The following is a 6,679-nucleotide window of genomic DNA, read 5'->3' as shown; positions in this document are numbered from 1 at the left end:
AAAGGGATTAACAAAAATTACTACAACTGGAATATTGATAAAATTTCTAGAGTCATAGAAAGTGCTCTGAGTCCCTATCCCTGTTGTTTTTTCCTTGGGTCTCTTGCTAGATGCTTCCTTGAAGCCCCAGAAGCCTTCTGTTCAGTTTTATTTCTCAGGATAGAGCTCTAGAATCCTCTCATTTGTCACTAACTAGTGCTATAATTTTGAGCAGATCATTTACCCTGAGTTTCAGTGGATGTAATATCTCTTACTAATATTTCCCCTCACACTTTCTTCTTCCTTTTAATCTTTCTCTCTCTCATTGATCCCCTCACCTGTAGCACTCTCCCAACTCCCACCCCAGGCTTTGCACTGTTGGCAGCTTAATGTTTAGGTCTCAGCTGAGGTAATCCCTCCTGAGAGAGGCCATCTCTGTGTACCCAATTTGAAGTAAGCCATCTGCCCATTCCTTTCTCTTGATATTTCTTCTTCCTGGTTGTGATTACAATTTGAAATCATGTATTTACTTTTCTGCTTGTTTACTATCTGTCTTATCCCTAGATTGGGAGCCTTAGGAAGGCTGGTACAATATACCTTGCTTCCTGTCTGTTCAGTTCAGTTCATTAGCTCAGTCGTGTCCGGCTCTTTGTGACCCCATGAACCGCAGCACGCCAGGCCCCCCTGTCCATCACCAACTCCTGGAGTTCACCCAAACCCATGTTCATCAAGTCGGTGATGTCATCCAACCATCTCATCCTCTGTCGTCCCCTTCTCCTCCTGCCCTCATTACCTACATAGATTGTGTGTGCTCAGTCAAGTGCAACTCTTTGCAACCCCATGGCCTGCAGCTCACCAGGCTCCTCTGTCCATGGGATTTTCCAGGCAAGAATATTGGAGCAGATAGCCATTTCTTACTCCAGGGGATCTTCTTAACCCAGGGATTGAACTCATGTCCCTTTTATCTCCTGCATTGGCAGGCAGATTCTTTACCAACTGTGCCACCTGGGAAGTCCACAACTACATAGAAATGGTATTAATGTATTCATTTAAAATACATGTAAAACTATTCATGTAAAACCGCTGTGGCTGAACTCTGCATGTGGTGGGGGGAGGGCACATTCATTTTGTATTACATATGCTCTCTCTGGTTCCCACATGCAATCCAATCGCCTAAAGACTTTTATTTTTTATTTTTTTAAGCTACAAAATATTTTTTTTATCTTTTTTTCCCGATTATTTTTCTTAGTTGGAGGCTAATTGCTTTACAATATTGTAGACTTTTATTTTTAAAAAATCAGAGGCAGAGGGATTTCCCCAGTGGTCCAGTGTTTAAGATTTCACCTTCTAATGCAAGGGGTGCAGGTTCCATCCCTGGTCAAGGAGCTAAGGTCCCACATGCTGTGTGGCCAAAAAACTAAAACATAAAACAAGAAGCAATATTGTAACAAATTTAATAAAGTCTTTAAAAATGGTCCACATCAAAAAAAAAAATCTTTTAAAACTAAATCAGAGGTGGAAAGTAGAATCTCCTGAAGATGTAGAGAGACGAAGGGAAGGGTCATACTTTCCTGTCTCTCCCTTCCTGCTTCTCTCCAAAGCCCTGCCCTGTGTTTTCCCCACACTGCAAATTCCTCTCTCTCTACTATCAGAATTGCCCTCTCTCCTCCACCTTTGCCTCAGTTTGATGCCTTCAGGAGACTTTCTTTTCCACCAGGTAATTAAATTATGTATAAAAGAACATTACTGAGAAGGTTAAACAAAGGCTCCTTTGTTGCTGCCCCTGCTCCCATCCCATTTTTCTCAACTCCCACCAAAGACTAATGATATTATGAATTTAACACATAAAGTTTTGGTTCAAGTTTGTGGCCTTCCTGAAGACAATGACTCTACTCTTTCATCCTCCAGATCCTCTGCTCCAAGCACACAGCTCAGTAAGTATCTGAGGAATACCACTCAGTAAGGGAGGGGTGGACTTTCTGTTCATTCTTGAACACTAAGTGTCAATTCACCTCCCATGGAGAGGAAGGTGTCCTGTGAGGGACAGGAGGTCAGTGTCTGCCCTTCAGGTACTTGGGATCTGAAGGGGGAGAGAAAAGAATGTATAAGACAGCATATTCTCCAGGCCAAATGAAAGAACCAACTAGCTTTGTTGGAGTTCAGAGGAAAGACTGCCCTGGACGCCTCAGAGCTAAGGAAAGATTTAAGTTGAGTGATAAAGAAAGGAAGGTCTTAATTAATCAGAGAGTGAGTATAAAAAGCATTGGGAGAAGAAAGCAACCCAGGTGAATCCGTGGGGGAAGAAATATAAATACTTCCCGGTGCACACCATTGTCTAGTAGGTTTCTTCCTGACATACCATTGTCCATCAATAACTGCCAGTCTGCATCTGGGGTCCCCAAAGCAGCCTGTTATTCTAAAGCAGCTTCTCTGGTAACCTTTTGGGGGGTTGTAAATGCCATCTCACAGGTTAGTCGGTTCATAAACATCCCTAAATATTATTCAGGGTATGTTATATGAATCCAATGAGTGTGTACTGAGATATATGATGGGTTGCTCTACTGCTAGGGCCTGTGCAGAAGTTTTCATAAGTGTTACTTTATATTTTATTCAACAAACATTTAGATAGCATTTACAAGTGCTAGGTATTGTGCTAAGCACTTTAAATTATTAACTCATTAACAGATACCAACCTCCTATTGACCTATGAGGTAAGTGCTATTATTATCCTCATTTCAGAGATGAGTAAACTGAGGCGCAGAGGGGTTAAGCCACTTACCCACAATCACAAAGCTGATGAGCACCAGAACTAGAGTTCAATCAATCCTTATTTTGGTTTTTATAACAGCTATTGAGATATAATTCATGTGATATACAATTCACCCATTTCCAGTGAATAATTCAGTGGTTTTCAGTACATTCACCAGATTGTGCAACTACCACCTAACTTCTTCACCACCTCAAAAGGAGATCCTGTCCTTCTTAGTAGTCACTCCTCATTCCCCCACCCCAGGCCCTGGCAACTGCTAATCTCTTTCTACCTACTCTGGACATTTCACATAAATGGACTCACACATTATTGTGGACTTTTATGTCCAGCTACTTTCATTCAGCATAAAGGTTTTTTTTTTAATTGAAGTATAGTTGATTTACAATGCTTCAGGTATACAACAAATTGATTCAGTTATATGCGTGTGTGTGTGTGTGTATATATGTGTGCATATTCTTTTTCAGATTCTTTCCCATTATAGGTTATTACAAGATATTGAATATAGTTCCCTGTGCTATGCAACAGGGCCTTGTTAGCATAAAGTTTTTAAGGTTCATCCATGTTGTAGCTCGTGTCATAAAACACCACTCCTTTTTATGGCTGAATAACAGTCCATTGTACATAAGGACCATATTTTGTTTCTCTAGTCATCATCATGGACATTAGACTTTTTTTCATAATACTTGATTTGTCTATACTAATCCACTTGCCTGTTCAATAGAAATGTTCCAATAATGTAATGTTCTAGATCTGTACTATCTAATATGGGAGCCTCCAGCTACATGTGGCTACTGAGCACTTGAGATGTGGCTAGTGCGGCTGAAGAATGCCTTATTTAATTATACTTGAATTTAATTAATTCAGATGTAAATCACCCCCATGGGATGAGCCACATGGTCACAATGAAATACTGGACATGGGTCTCAGCCCTGGGTCCAGCCAATTGCAAAAGGGATCCAAATTCTGGAAGAAGTCACACATAGACCCCAACTAGAAGGCTGAAGCTACTAATCATGATATTGAAATTGCAACAAACCTGAGTGGCTAAGGAGAAATGGAAACAGAGGTAAAATATCATTGGATTTCTGCTTTATAAATAAGATTGTCTATACCAATTCTTTCAGATTTCACATATATGTTTTACTCTTTCTGACTTACTTTATTCTGTATTACAGTCTCTACAAATGATCTAGTTTTGTTCCTTTTTATGGCTGAGTAATATTCCATTGTATATATGTACCACATTTTCTTTATTTATTCCTCTGTTGATGGACATGTATGGATACCAAGGGGAAAAGAGGAGGGATGGCATGAATTGGGACATTGACTGTATCCTGCCAGGCTCCTCTGTGCATGGGATTTCCCAGGCAAGAAAACTGGAGTGGGTAGCCATTCCCTTCTCTAGGGAATCTTCCCGACCCACAGATGGAACCTGGGTCTCCTGCATTGCAGGCAGATTCTTTACCATCTGAACCACCAGGGAAGCACATTGGGATTTACAAATATACACTATTGATACTAAGGCTTCCTTGTTGGCTCAGCTGGTAAAGAATCCGCTTGCAATGTGGGAGACCTGGGTTCAATCCCTGGGTTGGGAAGATCCCCTGGAGAAGGGAACGGCTACCTACTCCAGTATTCTGGCCTAGAGAATTCCATGGACTATTCCATGGGGCCACAAAGAGTCAGACACAACTGAGTGACTTTCACTGTTGATGCTATGTATAAAATATATAACTAATGAGAATCTACTGTATAGCACAGGGAACTCTGGTCAATGCTCTGTGGTGACTTAAGTGTGAAGGAAATCCAAAAAGGGGGGGGGGTTGCATATATATATATAGCTGATTCACCTTGCCGTACAGTAGAAACTAACACAATATTGTAAAGCAGCTATACTCCAAGAAAATTTTATTTAAAAAATCACTGGATTACTTATGCCTGACAACTCCCAGCCCAGCCCAGGAACAGTGGTGAGGAAATAGGAGGGTGTTCCCTTGTGTGATGAGTTACTCACATCCACTCCCACTGACAGCAGCTGCCTGTGCTCCCTCAGCATAGCAACGGCTCCTTGGCCCGAGAGCAAGTCTGGTGGAGCTGGAACTTCTCATTCCTTAGAGATGAAGCAAACTCAGAACTGACCAAAGTGAGGCACAGATGTGCACGTGAGGCCAGAGCAGGGGACAATCACAGCTTGGAGAAGACAGAACAGGCCCCTTAGTGTGAACGACCCAGGAAGCCTGGCAGCTCCTCAAGGGCCTGCCCAGCTGCAATCCAAGATACAAAGTTTTTTGCACAAGTTGGCACTCAAGTTCATTTGGAGGCAAAGCCCGACCCAAACCACAGTGGGCAACTGTTCATGTTCTGAGACTAAAAGTCAATGAACGCAGGCTCTGCCTCAGTCCTTGCCAACACCACATACCTAAAACCCAAACAATTCTGAATTCTCTAATACACTCAGCCCCGAAGGGTTTCAGGAAAGGGACTGGGCCAGTATTGAGTCCTCCCAACTAAATTCAAAGCTCTCTAAAAAAGGGTTTCTTTGTTCTCCTCAGGACAGCTCCTCCCAATAGCAAAAAGAACTGTTTCAAGGGAAGGATTTGGGAGGGGGGTGTACTCCTACAGTATCCTTGGCTTTCAGAAACTGCAGCAGGCAGGACCACCCAGACACCACAGAGGAGAATACAGGCGGAGCCCCCACATATCAACCATGGGAGATTCACTGGCGTCTGTCCCACAGGTCAGAGGAGGCATCAGAGGGTAATTCTTGGAACTCATAGGGTAGTGCTTCCAGGAACGTCCAGCAATGCTAGGTTTACATGGAGGATGGCTTTCTTTTCAGGATGATATGATGATAAGCCTTGTTTTCTAAGTCAGGCCTGCACTCTGTCAGGAGCACAGGATAAAAAGGGTTTCACCTAACAGGTATCAGTCACTAGAAACAATTCCTCATTCAACAAAACTATAAGATGTGTACACTGTGTGCCAGGTCCCAGGGCAGTCCTAGGACACAGGGCATCCTAGACCCTGCACTCAGAGGAGGAAACAGATGGCAGAGGCCAGGAGCCTTCATGAATGTGGTAGAGCAGCAGATGCACAGACAGTGCCTGGGGCCTGTGGGTGCAGGGTTTCCTCCCTGAGGCATTACAGGGTGTGGAGGGGGCAGCATGCAGCCTGGCTGTGGGTTACTGGGGTGAAATTCTCTCTCTCCGGACCTTCACTCTGCTCACCTGTCTTTTTCTTGATCTCACAGAGCACACTGAAGAGAGCAGGCTTCATGGGATGGCAATTCAGAGCATGCTTTCTGACCTGTGCCTCTCCAAGCTCTGGTCAGTGATGGCCATGATCTGCTGCAGGACATTGTCCGTGTTGGATCCAGCCGGGGCCTGGGCATGCAGCACAGGGCTGGGGATTACCGTCCAGGGTGTGGGTGGGTGCTACAGGACGGGGTGTCCATGAGTGACAGGGCCAGATGGACGCTTAACCAGGAGCCACCAAGCCTGGAGAGCTTGCACAGACATAGCCAACTGCTGTAGTCTGTGTGCCAGGCATGCACGTGCATGTGTGCATGCATGTTCAGTTGCTTCAGTTCAGTCAGTTCAGTCGCTCAGTCATGTCCAACTCTTTGCGACCCCGTGAACCACAGCACGCCAGACCTCCCTGTCCATTACCAACTCCCGGAGTTTACCCAGACTCATGTCCATTGAGTCAGTGAAGCCATCTAACCATCTCATCCTCTGTCATCCCCTTCGCCTCCTGCCCTCAATCTTTCCCAGCATCAGGGTCTTTTCAAATGAGTCAGCCCTTCGCATCAGGTGGCCAAAATATTGGAGTTTCAGCTTCAACATCAGTCCTTCCAGTGAACACCCAGGACTGATCTCCTTTAGGATGGACTGGTTGGATCTCCTTGCTGTCCAAGGGACTCTCAAGAGT

This window comes from Cervus canadensis, chromosome X, assembly GCF_019320065.1.
Source record: "Cervus canadensis isolate Bull #8, Minnesota chromosome X, ASM1932006v1, whole genome shotgun sequence".
NCBI lineage: Eukaryota > Metazoa > Chordata > Mammalia > Artiodactyla > Cervidae > Cervus > Cervus canadensis.
Note: the sequence above shows the minus strand (reverse complement) of the source record.